The 22,186-nt window shown below is 42.0% G+C and overlaps 1 long non-coding RNA gene across 1 annotated transcript in view; it reads right to left on the reverse strand.

Moving 5' to 3' along the window:
- Positions 1-1,386: 1,386 nt before the first annotated feature.
- LOC106732011 (uncharacterized) overlaps positions 1,387-22,186 on the reverse strand; it is a 72,595-nt gene continuing 51,795 nt past the window's right edge. Inside the window, exons 2-3 of the long non-coding RNA XR_012904713.2 lie at positions 21,908-21,992; positions 1,387-4,100 (exon numbers count right to left, since the gene is read on the reverse strand). This is a non-coding gene — a long non-coding RNA (uncharacterized LOC106732011). The remainder of the gene's footprint in view (positions 4,101-21,907; positions 21,993-22,186) is intronic.

The raw sequence follows: 22,186 nt of genomic DNA on the forward strand, positions 1-22,186 counted from the left end.
TGTCCCACCTCTTTGTAAATCTGCCTATTTCCATCTCTGGCGCACAACCAGAATTCATCCTTCCCTTGATCCTATCTTGGCTGAATCCTTAATCCCATTTTATTTTAACTTTGCAGTTCCCTCTTTTGTGGTCTTCTGATGTGATGCCTATTACCAGAGGGGACTTAAACAAAACCTGAGTAAATGGCCCCAAGGCCAGTGTACAGCAGTGCAGCCACTACAAATACATATCATTTCCATTCTCCTCTTAAATTGTCCTATTAGCCACTCTTTTTTCATGTTCCATGCATCCCTGCTTATGCGGCTCTAAAACCAGCCATTATTAAGGTCTGCTCCACAATGTACGTGGAAAACAGAGCATCCCAAAGTGGTTTCTCCACGACCTGTCTTGTTGCTGTGTGAAACTTCTGAAGTTCTTCTGCTTCCATGTATCTCCACACTTGGGATGGGGGGTCGGAGGCTCACAGGAGTTTGTTAAATTTTTAGGGAACTGGAATTCAGGAAATCTGTTCATATGCTCCCATAATTTGTTACTTTCACTGAGTTCCTTTCCATTTCTGAATCAAATCTACATACCATTCCTATTTAAATTCTCTTTGACTTGCTGCTGCTGTGGCCACTCATTCTACTGGTGATTCTTCTAGTCTTGTATATGTCTCTGTGTACATTTTTTGGAATGAGAAGGAGTTCTCCCAATGGGTGAGAGTTCTCCCTTAAGGGTAAAACAGTATACACATACACATCAAATTGTAGAACATTGTTCTTCCTGCTTGGTGTTAATGAAGTTAGTTGAAGAGTGTCTCTGCACATGTATTTTCACATTACTGCTTTCCACCAAGAAAATAGAAAATTATTATACTGACTCTCTGCTGTTTGGTGTCACTCATCACGATTCCAATGTTTTTTGACCTCACCAGTCATAGCCACCAATAAATTGTCTTCCTTCTCCAAACCTTACTGTAAAACCATCCTATTCACTTTATTGTATGGTTGCAATAAACCACACCATTCCCATCAGAACTTTTATTTGCACATTTACTCTTTTTAAATGTTAACTCTCTTAGTTTATGTTCTATCACTTCCCAGTACATTTCTCCTTTCTGCAGGTCTCTATGTGCAATGTTATAATGAGATATCTTTGTGTGATGAGGATTAACATGAACAAAATTGAATTAAAAAAGAAAAAGGAGAGAAAAATCAGCTAAGAAAAATGATAGTATATGTTTTTATAGAGTCTGTGTCTTACATAATGCTTGATTACTTCATACTTATTCCTTCTGAAGTTATTTTATAATAAATTGCAACTTCGGTAATAACTTATTTTATTTTTACTCAGAGATGTTTATGCTACATTTCTGTTCTATAATGCCTTGATTCTTACCACAGTTACCCACCCTGGAACTACATAAAGTAAGGTGGTACTCACCATGACCAACAATGGCATAAGCAGGCCATTTCTGATCTGGAAAATTGGCAAAGGCATGGCCTGCTTAAAAGAGTGGAGGAGCTTGTGGTATCAGGTCTGCACAGAGTAAGCTGATGCACATTGATAGGAAAATATTTTAGTAAATAAACATGATAAGCAGCACCCTGTCCTTCAACATTTAGTTATATATCAGTAAAAAACAATTTCATGGTTCAGTCCTGATTCCCACAATTCCTTCCCACTTTGCAAAAGGAAAGCAAGATTGGGCTCTAAATTATTATCTGTATTAAATGTACATATATTTAAGTGCTGAGTAATACACTTTATGATGGTTCTTTGACCGCTAGAAAGTGGCACTGGGCACCAGGGGATGGATCACTCAGTAAATTGCCCTGTTCTGGCCACTCCATCTGAAGCATATGGTACCAGCCACTGTCGGAAGACAGAATACTGGGCTAGATGGACCACTGGTCTCACCCACTATGTCCATTCTTATGTTATAATATATAAAATGTTAATATAATTATTTAAGCATATTTTATAGCATTTATAGGACCAAAGTTGAGTTATACATTTGAGATTGATCAAAACTGAAATACATGCCTCCAGCTGCTTCCTAGTAGTGCTGGTAGATTGGTTACCCAACCATGCAATTAACTGTACAAATCCACATCAAAATGTTTGGAGCTTGAATTAATTATCTGAACATGACTCACTGAGATTAGAACAAGTATTGTCTCTTCAACATTTAGTATGGCTGCCAGAGAATAAAGGAGTGAATTAAGAAAACATTAGAAGGAAAGGAATTAAAAGGAGAACTGACAGAAGAAGGGAAGAGGTACTTAATGATGCCGTGTACTTTCTCCTCTGTAATTGCCTGTTCTCGAGCTCTCACACCTTACTAAACTACTGGTATCTAGTGAGTTTTTCAAATGGGCCATAAATAGAACACACATGCAGTTTAAAATACTTGATACTTACACATTTCATTGTACTTTTTATTATTCAGCTTGTTAGCAGATGCCCTGTTTTCGGAAGATTGTTACAGTTTTTGTGGAGATAGAATAGAAATGGTGTCAGATTCTCTCTCACTGTCTTCTTGTTCAGACATCAGAGGTGTAAATTAGAGAAGTAGAGGTAAATAGTAGATGTACTAAGTACTTTCCACTTATTTTAACATCTACAGAGTATTTAAAAGTAGGTCTTCTGACATCAGAAATAGAAGCAAATCTGGCCCCACTGAAGTCAATAGTTTTGTTACAGACTTTAATTAGTTCTAAAATTTCACCCAATGAGGGCTAGGATAGGGATCCAAGTATCACAGTGGGTCCTTATTTCTATATACGACACTTAGGTTGAGTCTACACTACAGCAGAAGGTTGAATTAAGATATACAACTCCAGCTATGTTAATTACGTAGCTGGAGTTGATATATATTTGTGATGGATAGGAGGAATGCCGACAAGAACCCAGTGACTAAGTGGTTAAACTTAGGTAGCTAGCAAGGTTGTGGCACGGAGCCAGAAGAACCAATAGGGATAGTGTGTTGAAATTTGAATTGTACAAGTTACCTTGCCTGTTTTCTTTGTGTGGGAGAGTTAAGCCAGGACTGGAGAGACACAGGATGATTTAAACCCCAGCAGGACTACCATGTCTCCAAAGAATTCGGGGAATGAAAGTGGACTGAACCAGGAAAGGATCATGAGTAAATAAAGAGGAAAAGTGTATCTAGTCATGATCAGGGTATTTTCTTTATTTTTGTGGTTTGATTTGAACTGCTCTGTGTAAATCTATGCCTCCCCTCCCAATTCACTATCTAAGGCTATGTCTACACTAGCCCCCTACTTCGATATAGGGAGGCTAATGTAGGCATTTGAAGTTGCAAAAGAAGCCCAGGATTTAAATATCCCCGGGCTTTATTTGCATGTTCCCGTCCGGTCGTCAGCTGAGGAGTCCCCAGGTTCAGCAGAAATGCCACACAGAGACCAGGATCAAGCGGGGAGTCTCCAGCTGTCCTGGACTTTGCATGGCATTTCAAAGCAGCAGCACATCATGGACCCCAGGCTCCAGGAGGGCGCTTTCACTTTGAAATGCACAAGAGCTCCCCCTGGGGACTCAGCCTGGAGTCAGTGGAATTTCTCATTGGCCCCGGGCTGCATGTGGAGTTCCACATTCCTCCTTTGAAATGTACAAGAGCCCCAGAAATTCCATCAACTACTTGACTAATAAATTACTTAATATTTGACATTCTTACTCTGCACTTATCCTTATTGAACCTCATCAGATTTCTTTTGGCCCAATCCTCCAATTTGTCTAAGTCACTCTGGACCCTATCCCTATATTCCAGTATATCTACCTCTCCCCTGGCTTAGTGTCATGAATGAATTTTCTGAGTTTTCATCCCAGCTCATTTCTTCTTCCCTTTCTACTACTCATCTGATGCTATTTACATAGGCACATTGTTACCAAACTTTAACTTCTCTTGCAGGGTGGTTACTTGAAACATAAAGCAACATAAAATACATAATGGCATATTCCTCCAGTGGTTCCACGGTGAGAGTAAACGACAGAGAGATCTGTAAGAGTAGCTACCATTAAATGCTCACAGGGATAATGGCAGTTACTCTTGATGAAAACAACAGATTTCACAAGTAGCTCCCACAGAAGTGATGGCCTGAAAAAAGAGAGAGAGAGAGAATTTACTTTGTCTCTGTTTAGTAAAGAAACGATTTTAGAACCTCAGTTGACAATATGGATCCATCCAATAACCAACATCGTCATAACTCACTAAGCCTGAGATTAATTTTATAAAGACAGCCCTATCAGCTCCAGATCTATAGCCTCACATCCACTTTATTCTTACAATAGTTTTTTAAATGATTTTTTTCTGTGTGGCTCCTTAGATGATAAACTCTATTTACTGGACAGCATCTCATAAGTTATTTCAGATAATTTCAATATAAACCCAGGCTGAATGCCAATTTATGCTGCTTTAAAAGGCCATCCACTTTTATTCAAGTTCCATTTCCTATTCCTGCAGCATATCCTATCTCCCATCCATAAACAGATGCCTTAAAGGCATCCCAAATGCAACATGGTGAATGAGTTGAGCTGGAATTACACTCAGCAAACTGAATGATTCTTTTGCCCACATACTCATAAAAATCCATCAACAGAGAATTATATTTTCATCTTCTTGTTGGAGAAATTTCTACACCCAAAAGCAATTGTCGGCTACCCAGTCAAAGCATACACAATGTTCCATACTGAATGTTTCATGTCTCAAAATGGCTGTAATGAGTTAAGTATGTTCTGAGTTTCCAACACAGAACTGAACCCATTGATAGCTAAAGACATATTTCTAAATTTAAAAAATAAGAAACATCCTGGCTTTCTTCGCCTTTCCTAACCAGCCTCCTTAAGAAGTCAGGATTAAGGGGTGAGACCTAGGGACAATTTATTGTAACAGACAAAAAAAATCTTGACTAGGATTTAGTTGTACTGTCAAAGGTGAAATGTATTTAGCTAAGAGACTCTGACCTCGGGTCAGAGAGGGAAAGGACTATTAACCAGTTCACTCCTCTAGAAAGGTTTATTAATTACCATTATTCACCAAAGAATCACCAATCTGCAATTTCTCTTTTTTATAGGGATTTTATCATCAGATTTTCCAAATGAATAATACCCAATACTCATTTCAACACACCAAAATTGAAATAAAATTCAAATTAAATATACTCTTTTCCGCCAGCCATGTTTAAATTATAATTTAATTGTATGTATATACACATTGAAACAGAAATTATTTTAGTAATATACAAACTGAGAAGATCCCAAAGTGTTCAGACAATTGGCCTTAGGAGTCTGAAAGCCTACTGAATTGCCAATGATAACAGACCAAATAAATGGAAGAGTCTATGTCATAATGCTTCCTGAGAGGTTTCAAATAGACACTTTACTCTCTCTATCCTTTTAGCAATGTCCTGAAAAGTGTCTGGAACATTGTGTTTTGTCTTTGCTATATACAATAATAAAAAAACAGGGTGAGATTATGGCTTTTTAGCCAAGGTAAGGATGAGCCACTTCGGAGCAGTGTCTCTCTACCACTGTACCACTGTGGACTTCATATGCAGCTCTCTGTGTTATGTGGGCTGCATCCAAACAATAGATACACTACCTGTATGGCCCTGAGGATGTCACATAGGCCACAGCTTTGTGCTAATCAGGCTACAAGTGGCCCAGATCAGGCTATAAGTGGTCCATGGGCCACAGGTTGAAAACTACTGCCCCGGAGGAATTCTGAATTGGCCAAAAATTATCTTGTGGCCCCATCACCTCTGTCACTATTGGAAATTATGTGGAATGTGCTCCTTTTTGCACCCAGAGAGCTGCTTTGGCCAGTGTAGAATTAGGAGGCAGAATTTGGACCTTATTTCATTAAATTCTCCTCAGGTCCTTACTGAGTCCTTCAGAACACTAATGACAACTGTGCTAGCCCAGAGCACTGTCCACACTCACCAGGTAGCCTGTACCTCACTCCTGCACAGATGTACAAAGAAAGGCCTGGGTATATTGCAAAGGCCAAGACTATAACTGGGTTCAAAAAAGATAAATTCATGGAGTATAGGTCCATCAATTCTTATGTTTATGCACCTACACAAAGCCAGGAACTTCCAGCCCATTTTCCTGGTCCCTATCCAACTACACTTGCATGCAATGGGAGTCATCAGATATGATTGGTTGAGATTTGCATCCAGATTTAAATAAACAAATTCATTTTAAATATCATAAGTAGGTTTGAAGTAAGCATGGGATTTTAAATAAGACAGCAATATGGAAAAAAATGAGCTCTTTGTCAGTTAGGCACAGTAATCTTCAGACCAATGTTCAACAATGAAACAAATTTCTGCACTAGAACTATATTCTGTACACACTTTGATTTTGAATAAAACAATCTCCAGTGAACCATGAAAATCATGAAGTGGGTGGGAACTGGGTGAGCTCATTGCTCGTCAGCATTGCCTAAATGCCTACGTCAAACCATTTTGTCTTTTAGAGAAGTTATAGAAAGGTATTTTTCACCTGCTAAATATTAAATCTTGCAGATTTCATCCCAGCTTTTACTTGGCTGATGTTTGCAAATTAAAGAAAGATCATGAACTGCAGAATTAAAATGAAGGAAGCAGTCAAATTATGAGAGAGATCTATCAAAATATTGGGATGAGAATAACATCTACTATGTTTAAAATTGCCGTATACAGTCAGAATCTCAGCAAATAAGATTTTAGTTTTATGGAGCTATGCTGACTTCTCCTAGAGTATGTCTACACCACAGTGCTATTTCGGGATACTTCTGGTATCCCAAAATAGCATTTTCCATGTCTTGACAGCGTGCCTGTTATTTTGAAATGTAATTGAAATAACGGACACGCTATTCCTATGTTCCGGAAACCTCATTCCACAAGGATTAAGGGACTTCTTGGAATAACACTCTATTTTGAAATAAACTTGAAATAAGGTATGCAATCTGCATAGTTCCTGACCAGCTGATCCCACACTATTGAGTTTGATCTCACCTGTCACACTTTTCAATCTCATTTTTAATATATGATTTGGCAGGTTTTTGACAATGAGTTGATTCAATGGCCTTTCAAAAGTGTAATCCTCCAGGGCATCATTTATAAAAAATGTATAAAGAGAACTAAAAACTTGTATTAAATGTCTTATATAGGGGCCACAGCATATTTTCATTGTTACTTAATACCTTTATACTTTTTCACTCAGTCTTAGAATCACTTATTTAAAATATTGCTGATTACATTGTTTTATTACAAAAATTAATCTGATGTTTTACTGAAACCATAACTCTACTCTGAAGGAAAGCTCGGAGTTTAAATAAATAATATTTATATTATGAATATAATTATATATTATAAATTAAATTTATATTATATTTGATAAATATAATAAGATTTAACCAGTCTTCTCGCAAGAAAGCATTTCCTAATCTTTTTCATTTATTGAATTTATATAGTTCACTTTTTATACTTGCTTTAAGAGAAAACTAGCCAACCTTTCTAAAGTAATTCTAATTCTGATCTCCCCTGGACAATTATAAATTAAGTGTTCTTCATTTTATACCATCTGTTGAGCAAATTGGGTTAATGAAGCTGTCCCTTCTGAATCTTCTGAATTTGAAAAAAAAAAATGAATAGAATCTGCCGTTTTTGACCTCTTTATGCCTGATTGGCTGTGAAGTGCACAATAAGCAATCGCTGGGCAGTGTTATTTCCTACCCAGCTCAGTGCAAAAAGCTCTGATAAATAGCAACAATAAAGTCTTCAAGCATTACAATCAATATTTAATGGAATAATGTAAATCCAGCCCATGTATGACTTGGAATTGTGTTCTCTTGCAAAGAGCAAAGATTGATGCACAGTAGCTGAAGTGAGTCTTTTTTTTTTCCTTCCTCTGAAGTCAGAGCTATAAGGAAGACACAATAATGTGCTAAAGTTGCTTTGCTTGTATTGTGGAGCTATTGCTTTTTTTTTTCCATCTCAGTTTGAAAGGAGCCAGAGAGACATTGTGGTTCCCAGGGCTCTGTAAAAAACAAGTTAATGGTATTCTCAGTCTTTAGACACATTTACACATTCTCCATCTGCTTGGGAGGAAAAAAAGCAGATTTCAATAACAAAAATTGTACAGATCTGCCTTGAGGCAACAGAAAATGCATGTGATAAGGGAATTGCCATGAAGCGCAAAGGAGTATTTAGGTCTTAGTGCTTATTGACTGGAGACTGTAAAGGAGATGTGAAGGATGTGTGAAAAATCCTAAATAAAGGAGTTAGAATAACATATAATATGGATAAGAAAATGTGGTTGAAAGGGCCACAACTGTCACACAAAAGAACACTGTGAATGGAGGAGGGGAAGAGGAGCTATGTATGACAAGAATGAAGATAAGCAATATTCTTTATCCAGACCCTGATTCAAGAGACATGCAGTACTCTGAGCTTCAATCATCTGAGTACATCAATTCAAACAAAGTTTAAAATGCACAAATCTTTCTTTCCTCTTCTCCTTTTTCTTAGAATCTCTCTCAATAGAGGTACCCTGTGATGAGGTCAGGCCCACAGTCAGTTTGAAATAGTGAAGAGCGGAAATATGCAGACTTCGGAACTGTGAAAACCAAAATACTGCAAATATGTCATGTTGTTAATATTCCAGGATCGTAACTGAATTGTAACCCTGTTTAATATTTGGTAATTGTTCACAAATATTGCATTAGGAGAGTACATGGTATTTAGTCGCAAACTAAAGCAATATTATAGCAGACAAGAAGAACACACATTTTAACTAAGGTTAACCACATTTTTCATTCCATGTAATTTTCTCAAGGCAAATTCTTTGCATCCAGAAATGTTCCATGACTGGTCTCAGACCAAAGCTTTCTGGAAAGTCTGAACACAATTAATCTTGCCATTTTTAATTATTCATTCCTCATGGGGAAAGGATGGGAATGAAACACTCTTTTTTACAAATAATCTTATTTTTATACACACTCGTTATTCAAACAAAATTAGAAACATCTCTTTTCTCTTGCTTTGTTCACCCAAACTTCAAGCCTAGCTTGAAAAATGAATTGGCCAGAAGTTTTAAAGTTATGAATATTTAAAGTTGCCAGGCTTGCATATATCTTTTTTCTTCTGTCTTTGTGGCACTTGTGTCAGAATTATCCCATTTCAGAAAACACTAATGGCATAAGCACCCAGAAACTTTAAAACTACTGGACCTATTTTCTTTGATTTTTAGGGGTAAACAACATGTACAAAAAGCCAAGTTTGAAGAAAAATGGTCCTTTGCCTGCAGCTCAAGAGTAAGAATGGCTGAAATCAGCACATGCATCCTGATCAGAGATAACCTTAACAAGTGATTCCTGGATTTCAGGTTAGCAATGCTGGAACGTTACAGATGCCATCTTACCAACAGTTTAAAAAAAAACCTTCAGTCCTACTAAACACTTCCCCCATGAAATTCCCTTGTCTCTGTGTCCCTCCTTTATCTTTAGGAACAGTTTTAGGCCATATTTAGCAGGTTTTCTCCCACTGAAAAATCATAGACTCTGAGGTGAAAACTTTTTGAGCGAGCCCCCTTGTTAAACCTTTGGCTGTATGTCATTGCATGGCACATTCTGGCATCCTCAGATGGAAGATGGTACAAAATGATGGGGGGGGGGGTGACGTAGTGGGGGTACCTGGCTGGTTTCTATGCTGCTGGCTCTGGGGTAACCCCCACTGGCTGCCGTGGGTACCAGGACCCAGCAAAACAGGATGAGTCACTATGCAAACCAGTATGGCCAGACACCCCCCATGGAGAGGAACAAAGGAAGGTGGAATGCTGCCCTGGCTAGTTAGTTAGTGTGGCTGGCTGGAAGCATGGAGGAGACAGCCTAGGGAAAGGGGCTGGAGTTTAGGGGCCCAGTCTCCCCCATCTCAAGGGGGCCTGAGGCATCCTAGCCCAGCTCTGTGACCAGACTACATCTGTGCTGTGCTGTATCCTGGAGAGGCAATAAACTTCCTCTATTCCACCGGCTGGTGCAGACTGTTTGGGCCATTTCAGGGTGCAGGAGACGGGGGACCCCCAATGCGCCGTCACGGGGGGGGGGGGGAAAGCAGTTTTGCTGCTTCCTAGCCCCATGTGGTTCTATGAACACATTTTAGTTATGACACCAGCCCTCAACATCACCTCTGCTATTCCAGTCCTTCAGTAGAACCTGGCTATGTCTATATCACAGAGCCTATGCAGGCACGGGTATGTTGGCATAGCCCTGCCTGCATAGCCCCCTAATGAGGATGCAGCCTACCCCAATAGAAGGCACTTTTATTTCAACATACGAACACCATCTCCGCAAACAAAGTAGTTGCACTGTTAGAAGCATTCTTCAGCTGATAAACATGTCTACACTCAGGATTTTGCTAGCAGAGCTACACCATTCAGAGGGTATGGAATTTTTGCATCTATGACTGGCATAACTATATCACCATAACTTTAAACTGTAGGCCAAGTCCCTCTCAATGAGGTCAAATGATGTTTAGACAAATGTAAGTTAAAATGGAACCACCAAACTCATTTTAATTCATGGCCAGTTTCTCTGGTAACAATTTAAGATTTGAATATAGATCCCCAATGTTTTCTAAGGCTCCGGCTCCTGGTATTTCATTTAAAAAAAGGAGTTACGAATGTAACAAAATTACCAATTTAGATATTCAGGATGCATCTTCAAAATGGCACAAGTAACTAATGCTGCATTCAAAAAGTATTAGTAGTTTTGTATCTGTACTGTAAAATAGCACTAGAAGATGCTTAATATGAAAAGCACGGGGTGGAATTCACACCACGTGGAGGATAACTTCAAGACCCTTGTTGCAATTTAAGCCCCACAGTGGAACTGCTTAGCAGTTCTGCCTCCTGAATAGAGGGAAATCTGAACATCTCCCCCCGGCACACAGCAGGAAGGGGCACCACACTCTCCCACACAGAAGAGAGTACAGAAGGCTATGCTGGGGACAGACTAGGGTAGGGGAAGGTCAGAGGAGGGATCGCAGAACCAGGCTTGTGCAATACCCGTGAAATCCACCCCCACCCTGAGGTCAGTACTATATCCAACTGGCCCATAAGCGGAAATATCCTGGCCCTGATTTGGGGGTTGGATTTCAGCTCCTCAACTTCTCCACCACACCTCCTGAATAGCTGAGCTTTACACAGATAGAATGAATTTCACCCCAAAGTAGTAAAAGGCATTTTCAACCTACAGAAGTCTGATCTCTGCTTTGAGTCTGGTGTAAGAAAAATATGGCTCAACCAAAGTTGGGCAGGAAATAAAGTTCTTAACAGTAAACTCAAGCCAGACCCAGTCTATGGCTCAAAAATACCTCAACGTGCTATGTAGGGTCAATGTGACCACCACAAAGTAAAGCCAAAATATTTTCACCAGCTTGACTATTTCCTTCTTAAGAAAAATAATGAAAAAGGTCTCTTTCAAGCTGTTTTAATCCCACCGTATGATTCAACAAAAGGAGTTGACACATGGCATCCTCCAGTCTGACCTAATTTAACAAAGGGTCATCCCATGAGACAACCTTTTAGTGACTGAGGATGAGGCATGAGCAAGGGATGAGAACTGAAATTCAGCCATATGCTGTAACATATGTACAATCAGCTTACATCGCACTAAATTTATGTCAACATGGGCCCCTCCACTTTAAATATATCACTAGAAATCCTTCCCTTGGTTATACTCCTGCTAACTTCATTGGACTTCAAATAGAGATAGTTGTGGGAAGAATTTGGGCCATACAATCATCCCACATATAATCTGCAACATGTGCACCAAAAAAATGTATTTTGAATATACAGTCAGACCATTTCCTATTATAAATGACATATAGTATAATGTCATGTATTATAAATGTACCAGATTAAGTACCTTGAATTTTTCTTTTCATGTATAATATTAATTATCCACTTTATTATGATTGATCCATTGTATTATGGTACTGTCCAGATTTCAATTCAGGACTGCAGACATATTGTGCTAAATATTGTGCAAATGGTAGGATGGCACTGTCCCTGCCCTAAAGAATTTACAATAGAAGGTCTTGATCCTGCAAAGTCTTTTGCACAAGCTTAACTGTAAGCACAAGCAGGCCCATGACTTCATTGGGGGGTACTTATATGCTTAAAATTAAGTATGTAAGCCCCCAAGTCGTGTGTTTATCATTAATTGCCTTTCACATTTCTAAGCACATTTCTAAGCACAAATGAGGCATCTTTTCTTACATATTTAGAAATCAAAGGAAATTACACAGGTTATAGGAATCCTGTTTATTGGAACAGTTTCAGAAACCTCCTTTTACCTTTAAATAAGTCATACTCAGAACCATGTGAAGAGCAAATACATCGGGAATGACACCAAAAAAATGGATTCTGGAAACTTATTTTTAATCTATCCAGCCAAGTAGTAATTTCTAACATCAAATTCCATTCTGTGAGCCAGTCTCTGGTGTCGAGGAGATTATGTTCCAATAGAGAGGCAGGTTTAAATGAGTTTATTTTTCATACTTAGGAGGACCATTCCTCCTAATCACGAAAACAACCAATATGAAGGTGTCAGATGGAGATTGTGTGGGCTAGCAGAAAGCAGATGGCTGCTTTGAAACACCTTCTGAAACTCCCCTATTGGCTGCTTTCCTTGACAGCATCACACACTGCCGTCCTTGAGCACAGATTCTATTTTCAGTTATACCAATATCAATGTGGAATACTTTCACTGAAGTAAATCCTAGTGGTAGGGCACATATACACCCTCAGGAAAAAGAGCAAAATCTGACTCTCGTTGTGTAAATTACACCAACTCTCACTGATGTATTAAGGTACAGTTTACGTCTCTCTTTATGTCACACTGATTTTGGCACAGCACTTATAACAAAAAGGGAATATTATATGGGCTTTTGCCCTGCTCCTTTTGTAGCCCCCAGCCCTGGCAGATGCTCCTTCCAGAGCTGAAGCCTCAAGATGACTTCTCCTCCTGACTGGGCAGAAGTCCCATCCCATCACTCCAGTGCAAGGCACAAAGGTCCGGAGCTCCCCCCTCCATCTTACTGGGTATTTGGGAGGAGGTTCTGTGAGCCACACTTTAACAGCAGAAGAACCACACATGACGCATGGGCCATAGTTTACCACCCCTGTAATATTAACTATATATGTTCCTCATATTTGTGGACCTGCTCACAACTACATGTCTCTGTCAAGGAAAAAGCATGACAAAGATCACTGTAGATGCAGCTCACAAAAAGGTACAGAATTCAAAGTCCTCTACATGTAAAAGCTAATGGATGAGTAGCAGGGTAGTTTGAATAACTGAATATAAGATTGGGAGTCCTGTGTGTTAATCCTGATTTCATGTGGAGCTCCGAGGTTTTTCAAGGTCTCTGACTCAGCTTCCCCATTTTAAAAATAGGATTAATATTTCCTTGCCAATCCCACAGAGGTTTTGTGAGGTGCCATTTAAGTGCTAACTATTATTACTAAAGACTTAAGATAGGATACTGTAATATATTTGAATGGGAGGGTCATTACCTTCACATAAATTCAATGTAGCGTAAACTGACTGTCCGTATGCTATAGCATATGGCAGAATTCCAGTAGCTCTATCTTATTTGCTGTCCTCCGAGTCAGCAAATGGCAGTTGCGCAGGGGGATGCTGTGTGAAATTAGGTCAGAGACTGGGTGACTCTGAGTCTGTTCCAGTGCTGATTAATATGAGGCACAAATGACAAATCAAGATGGACTGAAATTTCCCTTTCATCCTCCAGGGGGGAAATTGCTACTATTTATACAATAGTCACACAGCACAATATATTTTCAATTAGGGCCACATTTGTTACATTTGTGTTAAATGGACTCAGACAGAAGAAAAAGATCGCATTTTCTGGCTTTCGTGAAGCTAATAGAAATAAAGGATTTTTCTCCAAAACTAATCATTAAGCAATGAAAACAATTGGGCCATTAACCTTAAAGCCTCTTATTTTATAGTTTTTGTTAAAATCCTTTCAGGAACTGGGGTGTTGATGGCACGTTTTTAAATCTTAGAACCAAAAATTTACTTCTTGATTACACAATATGTTTTGGTGAAAGAACCTTTGTATCTGGTTTGGCAATTCCTACAACATACCAAATCTGACTCTCGACCCATTTTAAAGAAAATCTGGAAGTACGTGATGTTTCCTATCCTGCACTTATGTACCACTGTATACTCTGCAATTAGCAATAATTTTACTAAATTTATGTATGTCATTAAGAAAAATATTTGAGACTGGAGATACTATGAGAATAAAGGAGAGTACATTTTAATTTTCTAGTGATGAATTATCTGCACGTTGTCACATCAGTATCATATACTTTCATACTTGTCATAAACAGTTAGTGATAAAATCTGGCTTGTATTTGTATACAAAGTGCGAGCGGTACTCTGAGAGACCTGAGGTACATTGAGAGACCTAACTTGGACAGCTTTGAGCCTTGATTTACACACAGTATGCAGCTTCAGACACACACACAAATACATTGCCATGGAAGCTGCAAATTCAATAGACTACTCTCTTGCCAGATGTCAGATCTATAATTGATGATGCATATTTCATGGAGAATAATGGAGGTTTGGTCAAAGTAATGATAGGATACAGATCCTTCAGAACAGGCAAACTACACAGTCCACAATTCAATGGATTTAGAGTGTGGAACAAAGGTGGTTTAAAGCTCACCTTTATACTCCTGATCAAAGTGCTGTACAGGCTAACCCTTTGCACTGAGGTACAGCAGTCAAGGGGCAGCAGAGAAATTTACACCAGATAGTAAAAGGCACAGCGAGTCACAAGCACAGCCAAAGATTGCCATAGCACAGAGCATTTTGATCAGACCTGTCTTCCTCTTATTTTCCCTGTTACACCTACATGAGCTTGATGGCACAAAAGGAATGATCTGGTTAAGCCAAAACAAAATACAGGACTATGTAGCACTTTAAAGACTAACAAGATGGTTTATTAGACGATGAGCTTTCGTGGGCCAGACCCACTTCCTCAGATCAAATAGTGGAAGAAAATAGTCACAACCATATATACCAAAGGATACAATAAAAAAAAGTGAACACATATGAAAAGGACAAATCACATTTCAGAACAGAAGGGAGATGCGGGGGGAGGGGAGGGAAAGGTAAATGTCTGTGAGCTAAATGATATTACAGGTGATAATTGGGGAAGCTATCTTTGTAATGGGTAAGATAGTTAGTGTCTTTGTTGAGACCAACTGTGACGGACCCAGTGGGGTCCGCACTGGGAGCAGGGGTGGCCCCCCCTCCCAAGCGGGAAGCGGCAGCCGCGGACGGCCGAAAGCCACTCGGCGCGGAGCCACCAGCCCCGCTGCAGCAGAAAGCGGGGGCGGGCACGCGCCGGGGGAAGCGGGGGAAGCCCCGGGCAGCCACGAAACGCCCGATGGGCGGCGGGGGAGTGGAAGGAGCCCGAGGCGGGACCATTTTGGCGCCCGTGGGCAGGCGAGTTTCAGGCGGCTGCCCCGCCTGCCGTGGGGGGATCGCTCTAAAAGCACCCACCCCACTTAGGGCCTCGGGCTGGGACCTGGTGGTGAGGGTCCCCCACTCCCCACACCCCGACCTCAGCGCAGGTCCTCAAGGCGGCAATAGCCGAACACTACCCAATCTCCCCCCGCCGAGAGGGACCGAGAGGAAGGGACCAGGACTAGAGGGATGGCTCCAGAGCCCCGGCCGGGCTCCGGCTGGGGGCCACCCGGGACGGTACCGGACCGGGTCCGCCGAGCCCCCTCGTCCCCATACAGGGCGAGGGGTGATCGCACCCGGGACCAGACTCACTCACGGACCCCGGAGGACGGGATAACTGAACTCTCAAAGGCGGTGGGTTCGCGGAGCCCCACCCCACTCCACCGGCCCCGGCCCGGGTCGCGAGCGGGAGCCATGGGGTGTGGAGCTCGCACCCTTAAAACCCGCCACACCAACACGTAGAGTGTCGGATTTTAGCATGAATGACAGTTAAGAGGATTCCCTTTCAAGTGCAGATTTAAAAGGCTTCTGGAGCAGGATGCAGGTAATTAAGTCGTTGAGACAGTGTCCTTTCTGGTTGAAATGGCAAGAAACTGTTTTTTCTTTGTGATCCTGTCTAATATCTGTTTTGTGGGTGTAACGCGGGAGCCCGTCCTGCTCCCCGCCGTGAGTCTGCTTGCCCCCCTTTTAACGTCCCTCTCACCACTTGTGCTCCTCCGCTTCCCTCCTCCTCGTGCTGCGTGCCTCTCCTCCAGTGCCCTGTGCCTCCTTCCTCCTCGGTTCTCCTCTCCTCTCCTCCTCCGCTCCTTCTCCCGCCTCCGCTCTCTCCTCCTTGTCCGCTCCTTCCTCCTCCATTCGCTCTCTGTCTCCCTCCTCCCCTCCTCGCTCCTCCGTGCTCTCCTCTTTTCCTTCCGCTCCCTCCCCCTTTTGAATTCCCCGCCGGCGTCCGGCCCGGGTGATGCAATGCGCCACGTCACCAGGCTCCGCCCCCGCCGTGCGCCTGTGCCCGGTGACGTCAGCCGTCACGTCGCCGAGGCTCCGCCCCCGCCTCACGTCACTATCCGGGCGAAGCCCCGCCTCCGCCGCACCGCCCGTTATCCGGGCTGCGGCAAGGGAGCAGGCCCCGCAGTGCCGCCGCGCTCCCTGGGTGGCGCCCAGGAGGGACAGCGCGATTGTGGGCTGAGTGCGGGGCGGGCCGCCGGATCGGGTGCGGGGGCGGCGCGCCCCGTCACAGTGGGCATTGATCCTTTGGCAAAGTGTCTGAGACCTTTATCCAATGTACAAAGCAGACGGACACTTTTGGCACATGATAGCATAAATTTCTGGATGCGCAGGAATATGTATTCTTGATCTTATAACTCACTTGGTTAGGCCCAATAATGGTATTAGCAGAGTGAATGTGGCCAAAGCTGGCAACGGGGTTTGTTGCAAGGGAAGGTACCAGGGTTGGTATTAGTGTGGTATGTCCTGTGGTTGTTGGTAAGAATCATCGTGAGGTTAGGTGGTTGTCTATAGGAGACTATGGGTCTGTCTCCCAGAGCTTCTTGGAGTTTAGTATCCTGTTCCAGTATAGGCTGTAGTTTATTGATAATGTGTTGGACAGGTTTAAGTTGGGGGCTGTAGGTGATGACAAGTGGTGTTCTATTGTTGGTTTTCTTGGGTCTGTCTTGTAGTAGATGGTTTCTAGGTATTCGTCTGGCTCTTTCAATTTGCTTTTTTATTTCTCCGGGTGGGTAGGTTGAGATTTATAAATGCTTGGTAGAGATCCTGAAGTTTCTGGTCTCTGTCAGTGGGATTAGAGCAGATGCAGTTGTATCGAAGGGCTTGGCTATAGATGATGGATCGTATGGTGTGTGCTGGATGGGAGCTGGAAGCATGTAGGTAACTGTATGAGTCAGTGGGTTTTCTGTAGAGGGTGGTGTCTAATTTTCCATTGTTGATTTGTACTGTGGTGTCCAGGAAATGTATCTCTTGTGTAGAATGGTCCAGACTGATGTTAATGGTGGAGTGTAGCAGGACATTACAAAGCATCCACAGTGAACCAGAAGAAATGGCTCATAAAGAACAAATCAAATAACAAAACTAACATTTGGTGGAAAAAAGTGTCCAAACCACATCTCATATGCTTCAAAGAACTGTCCATGAATTGATCAATTAAATACAACTCAGCTAGAAGCTCAAGAGACTATAAATAAAGGGATCACTATGATCTAGTCTAGAAACCACAAAACTTCACCCAGTAATTCCTCCATCAAACCCAATAACTTATGGCTGAACAACAACATGACTTCTAGAAAAAAAGATGTCCAGTCTTCATTTCAAACAATGATTTACCAATATTTGTTAAAATATGAAACAACTAGAATTTTTCTCCCAAAGTTTCCAGACATTGAAGCCAAGATAAACTTTTTTGAAATGCAGAATGTTTCATTGGCCCTTTTTCTTCATTTGTGTTTACATCACTACTTTTCAGCCAGAACCAGGACTGACGTATTGTGAAGAGGACTATCACCAGGCTGTTTTCAACTTGGAACCAATAGTTCAGTCTAGTGATGGGCTGCCACCATGGTTGGAGGTTTGTTAAGTTTCTATCCCAACTGTGTGAACCTCCTGGGTTTGCACAAATAAGCTGGAAAACTTGAGAGAACAATCTCCGGGTATGTCTAAGCTACATGGCTCCGTCGGTGAGCCATGTAGATTAGTGAACTCAAAAAAGGGAAATGAAGCAGCGATTTAAATAATCGCCCCTTCATTTACATCAAAATGGCTGCTGCACTGTGCCGATCAGCTGTTTGGTGGCACAGCGCGGTAGTCTGGACGCTCTGCGGTCGACAAGGGAAGCCCCGATAAACCTCATTCCACGAGGCATAACGGGGCGGTCACAGTGGGAATGAAACCTCATCTACATGGCTCCGTCGACCTTAATTTAAACGGGTGACTAAAAGGGGGAAAGGTGACCAGTGCTCTATCTAGAACACTCAAATCCTAAATGTTACAGAATCTAATGAGATAAAATGTTTTCTGACTGGCAACAGTCAGAAAGTGACATATGCAGACTGGCAGTTAGCTACCCAATGATTTCTTGTGTTCCATTTCCCAGAGAGCTTATTGAAAGCAGAACCATTGATTTTGGCTTTTTGTGCTGAATGTGCCAGAGTGAGCTTTAAAAAAGTGTGGGGTTAAGACAATAAGAATACGATTGTATAGCACAGTATTTAAATGCCACAAATAGTTGCCTCAACTGAGACAGAAATGATGCGGAAATGTCATGTCTGAAAGTCACCATGGGGAGTCTCTCTGGCTCTCTGTGTCTTTTTGATGTGATGGAAGCAGCAGGAAATATACTCTCTGATTTAGTGTTTGACAGTCTGGTGTCTCTGTCGATGGATCCAAGGCAGTAACTGGAGTTCTATTTCTGGAAAAAATGTAAGGTTTATTTGAAAAACAGCCAATATAAGCTGGGTCCAATTCTTCAGTTGATTCAGAAAATAGAGGGTAATAACTCTGAGGCTGAATTTTGATAACTACTCCTTTTTTGGTGCATGTATGTAGGAGTGGTAATCTAAATTCCTTTTGGCTACCCCACAGAGTCAGTGAACATCCAACTCAAAAGCAAACAATATAGGTGCTTCCTTTGCTAGGCTTCCATTAACACTCACAGCTAAGGTAAAAAAGAAATCTTTATTAGAACTGGCACAAAGGCCTTGAGCACAAAGGTACTTAGGCTCCTAAGACCCAGTTTTAGGCTTCATGGAAACCCATAAAACTCCCACTCAAGTGCTGCCTAAGCCTGTAGGCACCTACATTTTTGCTGTAAAAATTCTTTAGGTGTTCAACTTTTAGCTACTGGATATGCACAATGCTGCTCTACTCTGGACACCTCTCTCCTGCCTAAGCCTCAGCGCAATCCACAAACCATAGAAGATAAATATTTGTCCACAGAACTTGAGTGTGAGGCCTCAATCCTATGTGTGCGTTCAGTGGCCACCTACCCTAGAACTCCCATTCAAAATCTGTCCAGAGAAAGAGTAGGTAGTGGTAAAAGAGTAATTGGAGCAGGGAGTCTGGAGGTTGGATGACTCATCTCCAAGGTGCACTAACCAAAGTCATTCCTCTGCATATTGTCTCTCTAGCCCAATAACCCAAAGTATTTATATTTAGTGGAAATGTTTCAGCAGGAGAGGTTGCAGGAGCCCCAAATCAAAATATCGCATAACGCAGTGGTCAGAATTTCTCCTCAGTGGTGTGGGACATGCCTGTTCAAATCCTTCCCTCCTGCTCCCATCATGCAGAAAGCAGAATTGAACTTAGATCTCACACATCATGCACGAGTCTTCTAACCACTAGGGTAAAACATACACAGCAGACACCACTACCACCTCTAGCTGTTTTGTATGGAATGAGGCAAGAAACTAACTCATTTTCCTCACTCCAAGAGAGGGTTCCCAGCTTTAGATAACAAGGAAAGCCAGGCACCTTCCTGTGGACTGGTATTAGGAATCTCTCTATGTTAGGGGCCAGAGCTTCAGAAAGCCCCATCCTCAGCATCTCCCATTAGTTAGGCACTGTAATGTTCATTGGCACAGAATCTTGAAACTTTTGGTCCTTCAAATCCATTTCTCTTCTGACAACAAGCCTTCTTTGTCACACTTTGCAGAACCCCCACCCCAAAGTGATTGTCAGAATGTGGTTATGAGCAATGTTATTTTATATTCCACCACTGCACTATCCATCTGGCAGGGGGTTACACTAGTGTGGTAATCAATAGGAGAATGGCTCTTGTCAAAGCTGTGCAGCCAGAGAGCCCAGAAGAGTATTGTGAACAAGCCCACCCTGTGATCTGATGCTCCAGCACACTCACAACTGGACTGCCTCAGAATTGGTAATATTGCAAGCCTACAACACTACCTCCCTCCTAGGCAAACTCCTCCCAACTCAGGAAAGAACAAATTGGAAACTGCAAACTTCACCTCACAGAGTAGGTTAGGCCTCTAGCACCTCTTACAGGTTTCAGTGGAAATGTATAATGTTGCCCTTAATTTGGTTAATAGATTTGATCTTGAACGACATCAGAGATGAAAGTAAAGGGAATGTGCCCCAGTGTGCCACTCCAGCAAGAGCCAGTCTGGGGCAGGCTCTTTAAAAAGACAGGCAGGGAGACAGCTGGCAGCAAGAGGGGCCGGCTGTTCCTGCCACGGTGAGGGTAGGAGGGGAGGTAGAATTGGCTTTGGGCAGCAGCTCAATCCCAGCCAGGTAAATTAATCCGATTCCAGGACCCTCACACCCTCTGTCCCCTACCTGCAGTGCCCTGCCCTGACTCCCCATCCCAGTTCCCTGCCCTGAGCCCCTCATACATCCCCCCCATCCCAATTCCCTGCCCTTAGCTCCTCATACATTCCAACCCCGACTCCTGTACCCTCCACATCTGCAGCCCCCTACACAGACTCCTGCACCCCCTCCAACACCCTAATCCTCCATTCTAAGCCCCCCGGACTCCATCCCACACTTAAATTTCTTTCAGGTACTGATGTATCACAACACTCCCTCCCACCCTGAGATGCCTCTCCATCCCCAAAGGAGGGGTGGCTTGTGATAGGACAGTACCTGTAAGAGATTGAAATTACTTTCACCCCTGCATGACACGAACCTAAGCTAGTAAACAAAATAATTTTAGTTATTGGATATAATAATATTCCCTTAGCGTATGGTAACTGCACAGTCTAGCTATATGCATCCTTTCATTCTGCAATGGCCATGAGTGCAACATTCTATAGTCCTGCCGGAAGAGAGACCAAAGAGGGATCTTGCTGTACGCCTCTTTACATATCAATAGCCGGAATGCTACTGCAGCTCAGAGTTACTTCACAGCAATTCTGGTGTCTGGGAAAATAAAAAGGTCTGGGTATGCTTGTCTGTAGACTGAGCTATTTACCACAAGCAATTGGCAATATATACTGAAGGATGTATTTAAGCACATGGATGGGTGTAGCTTATGATTCACTAGTCACACATCTCAGTTTCAAGTTTCTGGGTTGTTTGTCACCCACAACATATTTTTATGACTGATGCGTGGAAAGTATGCTCTTGCTCTGTATTTTAACATCAACCAGAATGTCATGCTGTCTTAATGAACTCTGGAGACCAGATCCTGCTTCCACTGACTCCCATGGTGCAGAACCAGACCTTTCATCTTTTAACTGATTTTCTGTCTTGTGCTATGTTCTCTTAATGTGTCTTTTATACAATCTGAAGATTCTTTGTTGTTGACATATCTACCCAAAGGAGGTTACTGACAGGACTAACTCCAGACCGTATTCTGTTATTTAATAGCTTAAAGGCTTTTCTTTAAATACCTTTCGGGTCTCTTCAGCTTTGGAGCCCCTCCTCACTGGCTGCCATGTTAAGAGCAGGAACCTCATTAGTCATTCTTTAAGCTGGCTGCAAAAAAAATCAAAATGTAGTTAATGATATTCAGTCTGTTAGAGGTGACTATTGTTTATTTCCTTCCTGGATCCCACTCTACAAACCCTGGATAGTCTCCCTCTCTAAACTGTGGCTACCTTATTCTGCCAAGATCTCTGTTTTTACCATTTGTCATTTTATATTTCCAGTGGGCCCTTCCTGTCTAGGTC

This window comes from Pelodiscus sinensis, chromosome 6 (genome assembly GCF_052426305.1).
Source record: "Pelodiscus sinensis isolate ZL-2025 chromosome 6, ASM5242630v1, whole genome shotgun sequence".
NCBI lineage: Eukaryota > Metazoa > Chordata > Testudines > Trionychidae > Pelodiscus > Pelodiscus sinensis.